Genomic DNA, 16784 nt, shown 5'->3' with positions numbered 1-16784 from the left:
AAGATAACGAATTAAGTTAATTCGTCAAGGAGATTCGTTAAGTTAATGATAACGAAGTAAGGTAATTCGTTAATGGGTATGACGAATTGGAAATCTTAACGAATGGGAGATCATTAGTGTAACTATTATAACGAATTAGGATTGTTATAACGAATTAAGAATGGTAATTTATAACGAATTGAGATTGAGTTGATTCGTTAAGTGTATAACGAATGAGTTATTGGTTGACGAATGGAGAGCACGAACTAATGTAACGAATGGTGTATATCTAAAACGAATTAGAGAGGCAATTCGTAAAAAAAAGGGGGAGAACTTGGACATAGATCTAAGTTATTCTCTCCATAACTTATCTCCACCTTAATGTATTTACTCCATATTTATAAATAAGTAATATATTTAAAGTAACGATTTCGTGTTGATGTATCGTATTAGCTGCTAGATCTTGGTCTCGACGACATCTCCAACGTATGCTTGATGCTCCCCGGTGGCAATTTCAAGAATAAAAAGCAAAGGCGAACAAGAGATGTATCTATGTTGATGAATTTGTCCTTGTTTGTATTCCACCAATGAAAGAATTAGAGAAATGGATGCGGGATTTAACCGGATCGCCGGCGAAACCATCTCTCCAGTTTGTACAGGGTGGCTTATTTCTGGAAGAATCAGCCGGTGTCCGTTCATCTTCTTTTCTTTCTATGAGTTCTAGATGTTGCTCATTGAGGCCTGCTAGAGTTGGGTTTTTGTCAGTGACTCTGTCGTCGTTGGTAAATGATCCACAACCAGATCAAAGGGGGTTAGTCGCCGTTGATGAAACCCATCACAAGCACCTTCTTTTGGAGTGGAGGAGCTTAAACAAGGGGTTTATGTAGCCTTTGCTGGGAATTCAGAGGGCATGATCACACAAGAAGATGAAGTTTCAAATAGTCACATTACTTTTGAAAAAGTAAATTATTGTGACAAGGTGGATCATAACTTATTAAGTGTATCACAAATTTGTGATAAGAAGTACACAACGATATTTACTGACAAAGAATGTCTTATCTTGAAACCGGTTATGTGATTCCCGAAGACATGGTTGTCATGCGATCACCACGATCAAATGATATTTATGTCTTAATCATGAGCTCTAAAGTATCCACATCGATCAAAACATGTTTTTGTCTCGAAAGCAACCGAGAAAGATTCGATTCTATGGCATCATAGAATGGGTCACATACATGTTAGAAAGATGAACTATTTAGTGGCTAATGATTTAGTGGAAGGGGTCTCGTTGAAGAATTTTAAATTATCTGATCACTGCGTTGCATGCAAAAAGGGCAAGCAGAAGAAGAAGACACATCCCTCTAAGTTATTGAACTCCATTAATACTCCTCTTGAACGACTCCATATGGATTTGTTTGGTCCTGTGAATCGTGCAAGTATTTCTGGGGATTGGTATTGTCTTGTGGTGACTAATGATTATTCAAGATATTCATGGGTGTTATTTATGAGTTCAAAAGATCAAACACCGGTTTTGGTACAAAACCTTATTACTAAGATCGAATCACTATACAAACAAAAAGTGAGGAGAATCCGAAGTGATAATGGTACTGAATTCAAAAACACTGTATTAGATTTCTTTTGTGTTTAAAAAGGAATTCATCGAGAATACAGTGCACCTTATGTACCTCAACAAAATGGTGTTGCTGAACGAAAGAATAGAACCTTGATTGAAGCTGCACGAACTATGCTCGCTGATTCTAAGCTTCCCGTTCAATTCTGGAATGAGGCGGTGAATACAGCTTGTTATAAGCTTAATCATAGTCTAACTGTTAAACGACTCAAGAAGACAAGTTATGAGTTGTTGAATAATTGAAAACCTAACTTAAAGTACCTGAAACCTTTTGGGTGTCCGTGTACATTGTTGAAGAAGGATGCGGGTAAATTTGAAGAAAAAGCTATCGAAGGGTATTTCTTAGGATATGCATCTCCAAAGAAAAGGGTATTTAACTTCACGTCTGGTTGTGTTGAGGAATGGTACCATGTGGACTGTCAAAAAGTACACAACTCCTCCTCAAGGGAATGGACCCGACTGGATGTTTGACTATGATAGTTTATTTAATTCATTTACCCGTCGACTGAACACATAGATGAAGATCTGGTTCGACATACTTTGAAGATCAATTGGCCATTCCAAGATTTTCAAATTCTAATGATGTTGAAGCTCCACCTATTGCTCCAACTAAGGAACCTCATGTTGCTTCTCCAGCTGCCTTTGATAATGTATCTACTTCTTCTGATGATGAGCTAGTTAATGATAAAGTTATTGAACTTGATAGTGATAATGTTTCATCTCCCGAGCTTGGTGAACATTATACTAATTTATTTGATAATGTTGTTGTTCCTGAGAATCCTACTCTTCAGATTCATGGTTATCATCCACAGGAAAACATCATCGGAGAACTTGATGTGAGAGTTCGTACATGTCATCAAGTTGCTTCGTCAAGTGATAATAATATATTGTGTGCATATGCTGATTTACATTCATCGGGAATTGTAAATCTTGCAAAATTCTATTGCTTTCTGTCTCAAGTTGAGCCAACGACGGCTCGTAAGTCACTTGAAGATCCTTCTTGGGTAGAAGCTATGCAAGAAGAATTACAGCAATTTGCACGTTTGGGTGTTTGGGACTTAATCGACAAACCTGCTAGAGTCAAGAAAGCTATTCCGACTAAGTGGGTATTTAAGTGTAAGAAAGACGATCTAGGGGTGATTGTCAGAAACAAAGCACGTCTAGTGGTGCAAGGTTTTCATCAGCAAGAGGGTGTTGATTACATAGAGGTATATGCTCCAGTTGCAAGATTAGAGTTGATTCGAATCTTCCTAGCATATGCTGCTTACAAGAATATCAAGGTCTATCAAATGGATGTTAAAAGTGCTTTTCTCAATGGTGAACTACACGAGGAAGTGTTTTTTTTACAGCCTCCTGGTTTTGAAGATCCTGATTATCCTGACAGAGTTTACCGATTAAATAAGGCTCTGTATGGTTTACATCAAGCCCCGAGAGCTTGGTATGGCACGCTCGCCAACCATCTGACTGATAATGGCTTCAAACGAGGGATTGTCGACTGCACTTTATTTCATAAAACTGTTGGTGACGATCTTCTCCTAGTTCATATTTATGTCGACGATATTATTTTTGGGTCTACAAACGACACGTTGTGTAAGGAGTTCGAGAACTCCATGCAAACAAAGTTCGAGAGGAGTTCGATGGGAGAGATGAATTTATTCATAGGGTTGCAAGTTCAACATTCTGCTAACGGAATCTTTATTCGTCAGACAAAGTATGTGAACGATGTCTTGAGCCGATTCAAGATATCTGCCGGAAAAATCGCTTCTACTCCTCTCCCCGTGGGTCACAATTTATCACCGGATGAATTGGAGGATACCGTTGATCCTATCCTCTATCGTTCAATGATCGGCTCTTTAATGTATTTAACGGCTTCTCGCCCTGACATTATGTTTGCTGTTTGTCTTTGTGCTAGGTTTCAAGCAACTCCACGAGTGACTCACCTAGCTGCGGTTAATAGAATATTCAGTATTTGAGGGGAAATCAAGACATCGGGTTGTGGTACCCGAAGGATGATACTTTTGATCTTACTTCTTATTCAGACTCGGACTATGAAGGTTGCAAGATCAACTTCAAATCAACGACTGCAGGATGTCAATTTTTAGGAAACCGGCTTGTTTCCTGGCAGTGTAAGAGGCAGACAACGGTCTCCACTTCAACCGCCGAAGCTGAGTATGTTGCAGCCTCGAGTTGCTGTTCCCAGGTTATGTGGATACAACAACATCTTCGCGACTACGGTTTAAAGTTTCTTACTACTCCTATTTTGATTGATAATTCTGCTGCTATTTCTATCACAAAGAATCCCGTACAACATTCGAAAACAAAACATATCGAAATTCGATATCACTTTACACGGGATTGTTTTGAGAAGAAGTTGGTTGACCTTGAAAAAGTACATACAGACTTTCAGAAAGCCGATCTGTTTACCAAAGCTTTTGACAAAATGCGTTTTCAATTTTTGCTTGGTTTAAATGGATTTAAAACCCTCGCTGATATCCTTAAACAAGGATGACTATCTTTATTTTCTGTTATTTCTTTTAAAATTTATATTGGTTTTAGGGGGTGAAAATCTAGAAAATACAAAAAGATTGTGCTTTTCGTTTGTATAGATAAAATCCAAAAACATTAGAAAATTGAAAAAGACAAAAATATTGTTATTTCTTTTCTTTAAAATATTTTGAAAAACCAAAAACATTTTAAAATTTGAAAATCCAAAAAGATTGTACTTTATGTTTATACAAGAAAATTTTGAAAATCCAAAAAGATTGTAAATTTCAGTTTGTACAGAAAAATCCGAAAATCCAAAAAGACTGTGAAGTTTAGTTTGTTTCTAAGAAAATTGAAAAAGACAAAATTATTGTGTTTTTAAAGTATGTATAGAGAAAAACCAAAAAGATTTTTACATACGTTCGCTCAAAATTATGTCAATTATCTATATTTGAAGGGCATGTACGTCTATATGTTTTGTCCTGACATTTACTTGTAAATGATTGGGTTAGCCATTCACCTGATAATGGAAAATAGTTGGGGCGTTCGTTAGGTGTTTTTAGATTGTTTTCTCGCCGAAAAATTATGTCGGTTATTTAAGTTTGTAAAACATGCTTGCTTGTCTTGGTCCGATTATTCATTTGCTAAATTGATAGAACAACCATTTTTTTATAGACTTAAGTTAACTGGGGCGATTAAATTTATCTTTATTTTTATTTTATGCTCCTCAAAATTTTGAGTTTTTGAAGCAAAAAGAGAAAATGATAGTACATTGACTATTTTGACTCCAAATCCAGCAAGAAGTAAGCTTAAAGGACTGTGTGCTTAATTGCATTGGTGCATTGGTAGGTCTTAAAACAAACAAGTAGAGTAAACTATGTGATATAAACATAAAGAAACACCAAATTGAAAGGGGTGTTAGTCTCTAGAAAAAGTCTCGTTGAGGATGGCAGAAATGTAATAACTTGTCATACTCAAGCCTTAACTTGTTTGATCAACCAAAATTAAAATAAAGCAAATAACAAGCTTTGAGTTTCTGGAAACTGTGAGTCTTTATGCGGCTTAATCATCAGGGTATTCATATGCATGAATATTTCATTCGCATTTAGAGCAAACCCAAAGTCATTAAACTTGATCACTGCTGTACTTCGTACAAATTTCCAAATTACTGACTTGATCAAAATTCGCTGTTAGTCATACATTGTTCCTCCCTTGCACGCGTCTTAATACCATTAAGAAACGGACTCTAGGGGATACAATGTATGTAAGCCGACAGATGGACTCGTGCATATTCACTCATAGTAACTATAAAATCAATGCATTGCTCATAAATTTCTACAAAAACAATTTTTGATCAACAATATAATGGTTTAAGTCAAGTTGGGGTGATATGGAAAAATCAAATTAAGCTTGAACCGTGATTAGAGGCTGATAGTTTCTGATATTCTGTGCTCTAATTGAACCAATTAATCATATCATAGAAACACTTGAAAGTTTGTTGTTAGATTTAAGTGGATAAGAATACCAATGACCGACTTAACGCCAGTCATAATATCGCTGAAATATAAAACTGTGATGGAAGGGCAATTTGGTCAATATGATTCTCTGCTCAAACTCAACAAAAATACCAAAAAAAATATGTTTTGATTTTGAAATTCATATAAAACACAAACAGATTTTATATTTTTTTTATTTCGGATTCTTTTCATGAAAATTCATTTTTTATATATTACGAAATCTCAAAAATACTTTTCATTTTGTTTTTCATCATATTTAAATGTTTTATTTATCGGTTTCAAAAGGTGAAACGTTTTTTTTAAGTATAGATTTATCGGGATAAAAGTCCTCGGTTACTCCTTATTAAGGTATTTAATTTGTTTATTTGGATAATATTTAATAAAATCATTATTTTTATTCGTTTAATTATTTATTTATTCATTTAAAATTAAATAAATATTCAATTCGTTAATTATGGATAACGAATTACGTGTTGTTTTAACGAACTACAATCTAGTTCGTTCACCTAATTCGCTTAACTCCGAGTACACTTAACATATTTCATGGTGTTAAGCCTCGATTTCAACATCGTGTGCTTCGTATTGTATTTCCGAGATTTCTACGCCTGTTGATTCGGTTATCCTACGATGATTATGGATTAATCAATACTGGTTTCATATTGTTGACTCTCAGTGTTCTTAATTTAATTTTGACTTTGACAATGAGAGTCAAAGATCAAGTCATTATTAACCATTCGTTATTTATAACGAATTGGAACTATTTAGTGTCCAATTCGTTAATAAGTTACACGAACTAGTTTGGCGAATAAGTTAATCAACGAATCAGATTTGAATTTGTTAAATCATAACAAACTGGTTTCTAGTTCGTTCATTTGAATAGTAATTCGCTAAGGCTATTTCGTTAACATATTTACCTGATAGCGAATCAATTAATTCGTTACATATTTGTAACGAATCAGAATGATAATCAAATGAATGAAATTTCCATTTTAATTATTTAATCATATTTACTAACCATTGTAAATTAATCAAATATTCCAAAGGTCTAAACGCATTGATACATCGATTACACATAAAATTAAATACACCATCTATAATATGATACATCAACACGAAATAGATACATTAAATATAAACTTTACTTATCACTGCTAAATGCATATTACATTTTCTTATTACTTATAATTGTTTATATTTATTTAGTGAAATAGCTTATCAAATGGATCAAGATCCACCCGTTGCTCCTCAAGGACAAGAACAACCCCAAGGACAAGAGCAACCCCAAGAACAAGCACAACCCCAAGATCAAGAACAACTTCAGGAACAAGAAGAAGTCCAATTGCTGTCCTTTGACAAGAAGCACAACATATGTGCCTATGTTGATTCAGACGTTGCTGATAAAGCTCTGTTTGGAGCCATGTTTGCATTTCTACGTCGTTCGGTGATACATTATGCTATAACTACAAAACCTAAGGTTTATCTGAGTATTATTAGGCAGTTCTAGGATACTGCTGAATTCGTTGACACTGAGAATCATATTCGAGCAACAATCAATCAAACTCCTATAACTGTGGATGTTGATGTGATTAGGAAGGTGCTTTGGTTTGGGGATAATGATGATAACCCAAGTAAGTTTGATAAGAGGTTAATCAAGGGCCTACTTACAAGGGTATTTTATCGTAGAAATATTGACGATTCTATGTTTAACAAGAACGAACTGTGCCCACCTTACAAGTATCTTTTACACATCCTGATTCATTGCATGGGTGGTCGTAAAGGTGGATTTGATGAGTGCCGTATAAGTTTGCAATCGGCTTTTGTGGCTCTTATTCTCAACAAGCCATTCAACTACTCGGAAATGGTTTTCGATCATCTGAAAGAACAAGTTCAGCAGACAGCTCAGAAGAAAAAGTTCTTGATGTATCCCCGATTTCTACAGTTGATAATTCAAGACCTTATTCCAAACTTGGTGATTGATCGAACGTTAGTGAACGATGTCCTTGATCTAGAATACATGAAGGCTGACACGGTGCGTAGAATGGCGCTTTATCGTAAGGAGAGGCCACGGGACAAACGGATGATTGGTCATATCATTAGCCCTGATTATGTATGTCCTCCTGAGGATCACTGGATCCATGATGACTCGGATTCCGAGCGTGAGGGAGGAGAAGGTGGGAACGATGGTGATAACGATGGTGATAACAATGGTGATGATAATGATAATGATGGTGGCAATGGTGGTAATGGTGATGCACCTCTCCGAGAACAACAAGCTGTTGTCGAAGCTACGTTAGCTGCTACCATTGCAGCTCAACGTGAAAGGAAACGTAAAGGTAAAGCACCAGCTTCTGAGGCTCCAGCAAAGAGACGAGTATCAGCTGGAGTTGGTGTAATTATTGGCGTTCCACCGTCTCGTCCTGCAATTCCTCAACGCCCGGTTGTGCCAACTACTACTAGCACTCCGGCGCTTACATTGACAACGAAGATGGTACCTCATGAGCAGTTGGGTATGATTCCACAGATGGCCTTAACTGAGATACCGACGCCTTCTGCTACACCTTCTACTGTTCCTTCAACACCGTTCTCCACCTAGTGATCTCTCATTTATGAGAATTACAAGGCCTTAGGGACAAATCCAGCCTGTTCATCCATCTTTGTATGCTATGCCACCGAACCGTCAGACAGACATGCTTTTGAAACTTCTTCATTTGTATGAAAACCGAATGTCTGCTGACCGTATGAATCAAGAACGATTGATGGAGAACCATAAGAAGCTTATCAGTAATGTTTCTTTCTGTCAAAAAGAAACAAAAGCCCTACGTGAGATTGTTGAGTCTCAGGGGGTGAAACTTAAAGAACAAGAGGATCTGATCTTGCAATTGACTTGCAAAGATGATGCTTTAAAGAAGATCAAGAATGATGAGGAAGATCCTGTTGAGTCGGGTGCTGGTGGTGAGCCTAAACAAACTCAAGACCCAGCTTCTGGTGCGGGGGGTGATTAGGAGCATGGTGAATGCTCATGAGATAGCAGTGGGACAGTTTGTTGATAGGTCGCTGACACGAGAGCAGATTGCGATCTTGCTTGGGCTAAATGAAGATGATATGACCGTGTTAGAGACTGAGCCAGATGCTGAGGTAATCAATGATGACGAGATCTTGAATGATCCTTCTGTGGAGATGATGACGGATTTTATTTATGAAAATGAGGAAGTTGAGATGGAGGATGTGACTGCTGAGGATTACCCTGATCTGTTTCAACACAACAATGTTGATCAGGGTGCTCTAGTGTTTAATGAGAAGACTGTAAAAGAAGCAGAAGATCATCTCGAAAAGACATCTAAGGGTAAAAATGTTGCTAACTTTGTTGACACAAGATTTGACCCGAAGATTGATCCGTCCTTGGCTGACATTAATAGTTGGTTCAGCCATAAGAAAGTTGGTAAGATTATCAAGGCGTATTGATATGTTGATCAAGAACGGAAAGATGAAGCTGCAGCTTGGGTCAAAGCAAACGAGAAGACTTCATTTAAGACCGTGTCCAAGGTGCAAGGTAATATTATTTATTGGATGTTTGAATCTGATCTTAAAGTATGCATTGTCAAATGGGAGAAAGGCGTCCAGTACTATGAAAGGATGTTTGATGTTCTTTCTTTACCGAGATGGGACGTACGTACTCTAGCGTACCGTCCATTCATTAATAGAGGTGGGAATAAACATGCAAGTTGGTTTCACCAACACCTGCTGTTTGAAGTGAACCACGGGTTCAAATTTTTCAAACCACAGATTCCAATCCGCAAGCGTCTCAATGAGATTGACCCAAAGACAGGTTGGAAGAAGTTGGTTCTTAAAGTAAAGCCGCCAAAGACGATGAAGCGGGTGCCAGTGAAGACGTTGAACCAATACATGCATCTATCTTTCAACCGCTGGTACAACGACAACAAAACCGGCGAGGCCGTCATTGTGTTGGGAAAGGGTTTGAAGACTGAGCTGATTAAGATTATCGACCCGATGTGGTTGGTTAATTTAACCGAGTCCGACAATGATGTGCTACACAAGAACAGGATTCTGTTTGAGCACAATGAAGACTTTGACCTGGCTATGCAGTTCCAACGCGTTGTGCGTGTTTGTTATGAAAACGGAATTCATAATTGCAGAGACTGGCAGTACAAGCGCTTCAAGTAATTTAAAAACGAAGAGCTCAAGACGAGGGGGTGTCTGTTAATGCACGATTTTGCGTCTCGAGTCTTTGTATTTATCTTTAACGTATTTGAAGTTTTTGTTTAATGTAATAAAATATTATTGTTTAGGTTTGTTCGTTATATGTAAGGTCTAGTTCGCTAAGGATGTTTAGCGAACTAGAAATAAGTTAAGATCTCCCTGATTCGTTAAGGATGTTTAACGAATCAAAAGATGATTCGTTAGTTTATTTATATTTTTATGAATGTAACGAAGTAGTGTCTAGTTCGCTAGGGGATGTTAGCGAACTAGACCTATCTTCTATTTATAGGTGAACACTGTTCACGTTTAATTTAAGTTTTTGAGATAATTGTCGAACCTCTGCGCAAACTCTCTCTCAATTCTTCATACTGATATTATTAATATATATATATATATATATATAACGTATTAACGATTAATCAATAGCAATCATGAACTAGATCCTAATATTGATTAACTTATTTACGATTCAGATCTACGATCTGGATTAAGTTAGGATAATCAACGAGATCAAACACACTATTTCATGGCTTTATGATTCCGATTTAAAGGTCTGTATTATCAAATGAGAGAACGACATTCAATATTATGAGAAGATTACCGATGTTCTTTCATTACCGCTTTGGGACGTTCGGACCTTCGCGTGTCGACCGTTTATTAACCATGGCGGGAATCACCAAGCAAGCTGGTTTCATCAACATTTTATGTTTGAGGTGAACCACGGGTTCAAATTCTTTAAACCGCAGGTTCCAACTCGCAAGCGTATTGATGAGATTGATCCAAGGACAGGTTGGAGGAAGTTGGTACTTAAGGTAAAGCCGCCAAGAACTATGAAGCATGTAGCGGTGAAGACGCTGAACCAACATATGTATTTATCTTTCAATCGCTGGTATTACGACAACCGAACTGGCGAGGCCGTTATTGTTTTTGGTAAAGGCTTAAAGACCGAGCTGATAAAGATCATTGATCTGATGTGGCTCATGAATTTGACAGAGACCGACAATGACGTGCTATTTAAGAATAAGATATTGATAGAGCGTCGTGAAGATTATGACCGAGCAATGCAATTTCAACGCGTTGTTCGTTTGTGTCATGAATATGGTATTCACAACTGCAGAGATTGGCAGACAAGACGCTTCAAGTAATTTAAAGACAAAAAGCTCAAGACGAGGGGGTGTATGTTAGTACACGGTTTTGCGTCTCGAGTCTTTGTAATTATCCTTTTATATTTATCGTTTAATTTAATGTAAAATATATTATTAATTAAGCTAGTTCGTTAGATTAATTAAGCTAGTTCGTTAAGTATGTTTAACAAAATAGACCATAAGTTAAGTCATCTCCTGATTCGTTAAGGATGTTTAACGAATCAGGGGGTGTTTCGTTATGTTTGTTTATTTAATGTATTGTAACGAAGTGGGTGGCTAGTTCGTTACGGAATGTGTAACGAACTAGACCCATCTTCCTATTTATAGAGGATTCATCCCCTGCTTAATAAAGTTCTGAGAATTAAAGTATTGAATCTCTGTCCAGATTTCCTTTCACTCAAGCTTCACATAATTAATCTATTCTATATAATATATACACCTAATACAAAATAATAGTAATATATACAACATATAATCTATAAGAGCAACAATGAGCTAGATCCGTTTATTGTTAATTAAGCCATAGATATGAGATTTGAGGGTTTCACACTCGTTATGCCCCACTAGTAACTTTCATCATTTGTATCAATCCTCATGCCGTTTTTGCTTAATCGCCTCGATCATCCTTGCATATACTTGCCCTACACCGCCTAATGCACAAGTTGTCCCACAACACTGTACCTTTCATGCTCAACCTGATGCCTCTACCACCCGTGCTTGCCACCATTGAGAAGACCCTAATCATCCTCACGATATGTGCTCTCATATTTTCCAAACTAATCAAGTTCAAACTATATCGATCCCTTGTCCTTCAAGATCCTCTCGTCAAGTTCCATACTTAACCCAAATATACCAGATTCTGCACCCGCAAGCTCAGGTTTACCAAACCTACTCTAACCAATCAACCTTCTTGCAAACCGTTCGAGCTCCAGTTACCCAAGCGATGTCGGATAAATCTACCACGACTGCTCAAGCCCTCACGGATCAACTCACCCAAGACGCTTAAGTTTCATGGTTCCAAGTCATGCGCAACTGAAGGTTTAAACTACTAGAAGACTTTGCCGCTCGTTGTATTCTATCTTACTTGAATTTGACTTTTCTGCCTACTATTTAATAAATTTTGAATTAACTTTTTTATAAATTATTGAAGTACCAATAAGATTTTCTATTGTTATGCCTCTCGAGTAAAGTTTAAATTCATCGAAGGGCTGCTTTATAAAATTCCCCATTTTAAATAATCAAACTCTAAACTTTTGTCTATTTAAAGACGTCTCACTTATAACTCCTTTTCCTAAAGGATTTCAATTCTAAAATTATATGTTCAAACGTTTTGTAAATCCTCATGATGGGATGAGTTATGTGGACCATCCGACGATCTAAATAATTATGGTCCGAGACATAATTATTGAATTCCTCGCATGGAAATCATGATGCGTAAAATTGTGTGTCATAATATAGAATCGAAAGTAGTTAGAATAACGATACAAATGTAAAGATGATAAGGACATGGTGGATACTCCGCTGGTACATCCTATATATAAGTGTCCTTATCGTATTTCATTTGGAGCGTTGTTTTAACTATTTAAAGTTATGTATTATGATTAGTTTTAAAATATATTTAAAATTTTTATTGTCTTTAAAATTTAATGTGTTGTATTAGTATTCTCTAATTTCGGGATGAAATTCCCTAACGTATGGAATATTGTAATAACTCGGGTTTTCGAATTAATATTCTTTTACTAAATACCCGACCCGTTTTGATTTTCGGGTTATTTTTATCGTGTTTATCAAGAAGATTAATTAATATTATATTATAGTTTAGTTATTATATAATATATAGTTATAACTTTCAAATTTTGGCGATATTAGCCCAAACCTAAAACAATTATCACCTTGTGTATCCACCCTCAATCTTCAGGGGTACTAGTGCAAATTTATATATTATAATATCATTAACCCTTTACCATATCCGAACCCAACTCGTGACCCGTTTGTTATACCTGTTTATACAATTTTGTGTCTTGGATCTAAATTCTCGGAATCATTAAAGAAATTGAATATTTGGACTTGTTAAACATGCCTTAATCAATATGCCAACAATCATAATTGTGTTAAAATGATCAAAGGATCTGTATTTTTTAATATATACTAGCCGACACAACTTGTTCGTCAATCTATATCATAACGTGATTCATAATACAGATAAACGAAGACAATCGATCCTAATACCAGCGCCTTATGAATCCCTGTGATTAATTTGATTAATTTTGTTTGCTAATGTTCATCCTGGACTGCGCTAATGTCTGGCCTGTTATACTCAATTAACCCTCATTTAAGCGCCATTCAAGGTAATCATACCAACATGTTCTTCTTGATTCATAGATCATTAACCCTAAGTTTAATTGAACCAAAACATACATATTATTATTATTATTTTATTAGGAATCGTTGACGGTATATCCGAAGGATTTATCTTTCTCACATCATCCTCACTTGTGTTTTGTCATACTAATCAGGTGAGTATTTCACTCTCCTTTTTACTTATTTCTAAACCTTGTTCGGGAAATGTGTGTATCTTATATATTTATCTATTATCTAGTATTCAAACCGCAACTGTTAATCCTTGTGTGTATATCGGTTTATGCCTAACTTGCTGTTTGCTTACATGCTTTATTTGAACACATTTTGGTGAAGTTCCTCATTATAGTATGATCATACGACTATCTTCGGCAACCGATGTCCATTTTCCTGGTAACGGTTTAGTCCTTGCTTGTTAACCAATGCCCGTTTATATGGAATTGGATGAGCCCTCCTGTATGGTTTGACTGATTGTGTATGTGCTATAGCTTAACTGCTTATCTCACAGGAACAGTTTGCATCTTTCTTTATTTATTATATGTTATTATTGTTGTTTCTGAAATTGGTGTTTTACTCACTCAACATGTGTTGTTGGCAAACCTTTCTATTATATACGCACATGCAGGTTTTTGTTTGAACTAGTTGCAAGATTTGGTGAAGACTTAGTGAAAAACTTAAGTTAGAAAACTTTTAATCAAGATCATTTGTGATATAAATTGTATTTTTGTATGATTATGGATTTGTACTTTGTACTTGAATTATTTGAATCATTTAATCGAATTAAATAGATATTGTCACTTTTAAATATTGAATGATAGTACCTTGAGAGTTGTGAGCAATCAGCTCAAGCCCCGACATTTCCTCCTTAGGTTGGAGTGTGACATCTATTCAGTTCTAGACTCATTGTTGAAATCATAGTTATTTATTTCCTCAATTTTTGTTTCTTAGGATTTCTCGTCGGTAATTCCCGAAGAGCATCGTTTACCGCTTTCTTACCTAATCATTATCTCTTTCTTAATTTCTAAAATGAGTATTTCACTTCCATTCTTTTACTTTTTTTAACCGTTTTGGGGACATATGCGTTCGTAGATATTTTCTATTATATAGTATTCAACCGCAACTTGTAAGGCCCCGGTCCCGGTGCCCTACTTGGACGTTGGATTTACTCATAAACACAGTTCTAAATATCAGAGTTAATTTAATCTTTTCGGGAACAGATAAATGTCAACTATTCACTACACAAGTCTTAAATTAAAACCGTATAAAACATGTCTTTTTGTTCAAACATTATTAACTAAGTCTTCATATGCAATCTTCTTTATTCGCCTGCCATGTGTCCCTCTTCAAGCCAGCTGTCTCATCCTAATCACCTGTGTGCGTACTAAAAGTCAGCTATGCTGAGTGATTTCTAGTAAATCAGGCAACATACATTTATACACTTACTTCCATATATGCATCCGAAGATACACATTATATACTTTTTATATTACCTTTCTTTCGTACTTTCATATATTTATTCATACATTCTTTCATACCATCACACTTTCATACTTTCATAATAGATACCATCTCAGTTATTAGTAGGGTCTGGTCCCTTTCTTTTCTATCTCAGATATTATTAGGGTCTGGTCCCTCATGTCTCATATATTATTAGGGTCTGGTCCCTTCTATCTCAGATATTATTAGGGTCAGGTCCCTTCTTTCCATACAACCATACATGCGCTTCTTTACATACACATTTCATTATACACTTTCATACGTACTCCTAACCTCTTACATATATCGCTCATACACATTCACATATCATACACATTCACGTATCATGCACTTACCACTTAAGGAAAGTGTATTAACTATTCACATTGAGTACGCACATAGCCCCGAAAATATAACAAGGAAATAGAGCTAGAAACTCACCTGAGCTCCGTTCCATTCAATGTTAATGGTTACTCCTTTCTTTAACTGAGCACGACTAACTGCATAACAATTACACGTATCAGTTTTTCAACTACTACCCATCTCATCCTTTTGAGTTTGATATAAACCTCAATGAACGGGGGTCCGGGGGCAGCGCCCCTGGCAGCGGGGTCTAGGGGCGGCAGCCCCTAGCAGGGTCCAAGGGGTAGAGCCCCTAACTGGGGTCGAGCTACATGAGCACACGAATGTATCTATAACGAATGGGTTGATTCTTTGTTTCATCAAGACGAATGAACGGATAACGATTGAGTAAGATCATTCGTTAATTTTAGGAAACAAATGAAAAGCTCATTCTTCATGAGAGCGCACAAATGGATCTTATTCGTTATGACTGCTTAGCGAATGATTAGTCAATCACTATTCATAACGAATGAATATTTGTTCTTATCCAACTTTTAACTCAGATTGTCAAAGTCAAAATCATCAAGAACATAACATAGTTAACATACACCAGATCTGTAATTAACCCTCAATTCGAGATGAAACAACACCAAATAGGCATCAATCTGCTCGTAATCACATCGCCTACAAATCCTAACCATCCAATCATCGCGTCTAAACGGTGTATATATAACCGGTTCTTTATTTGATTACTTAGCCTATCAGATGATAACGAATTTCAACAAGAATCATTGTGTTTGATTTATTTTTACCATTTATACATAGATCTAGGAATAGTAAACGACTCGGACAATTTTTCACCATAGAACGTACCTTAAACGAATCTGTTTCGCGAACACGATCTAAGTTTGGTGTATGTCTTGCTCGTCACGACGCTCTAACACCAACAAGCTCGGGTCTTTGCCTCGGGATCTTGGTCTGAGATAAATGAGGGTATTTGTGTGTGTTTTTGAGTGTGGTATGGAGGCTAGATGGTAAGAATGAGAGTTTAGGGTTTTAGGGAGGTTTAAGGGTTTTATACCCTTTAAGCCCATGGACCTAAGGCCCATCACCATCCCTTATTCCACCCTTTAAATGTCCAAACCCTCACTTAGGTTATCGCATATGATATTTTTAACGCATATGCAGGTTATCGCATGATATTATTGTCAAGGCTGTTTGAAGACACTTAGGTTGCATGCTAGAGATAAGAAACAAGAATTTAGATCCTACTTTGTCTTTACTTGTTTTTGTAAGGCCCCAGTCCCGATGCCCTACATTTCATGTCAGATTTACTCATAAACACAGTTCTACAAATCAGAGTTAATTAAAACCTTTCGCGAAAACGTTAACTTCAGTCATTCGTTACAAACATTCAAACTTCTCTTTAAAACATAACATAAAACTACATATTTTAAACATCATTTCTTCCATCTTCAGACGCCAGCCGTTCAATCCATGCCATGTGCCATCCTTATGCTAGATCATTAAACATATTTACCTGCGTGCATATTAAAAATCAGCTATGCTGAGTGACTTGTAGTTAATCAGGCAACATACAATACATTCTCATACATTTGCGTATACGTATCCTAC

This window comes from Bidens hawaiensis, unplaced genomic scaffold, assembly GCF_021521415.1.
Source record: "Bidens hawaiensis isolate Kalapana, Puna unplaced genomic scaffold, B.hawaiensis_p1.1 tig00023058_1, whole genome shotgun sequence".
Taxonomy (NCBI): domain Eukaryota; kingdom Viridiplantae; phylum Streptophyta; class Magnoliopsida; order Asterales; family Asteraceae; genus Bidens; species Bidens hawaiensis.
The sequence above is the reverse complement of the archived record's forward strand: the minus strand, read 5'-3'. Positions refer to the sequence as shown.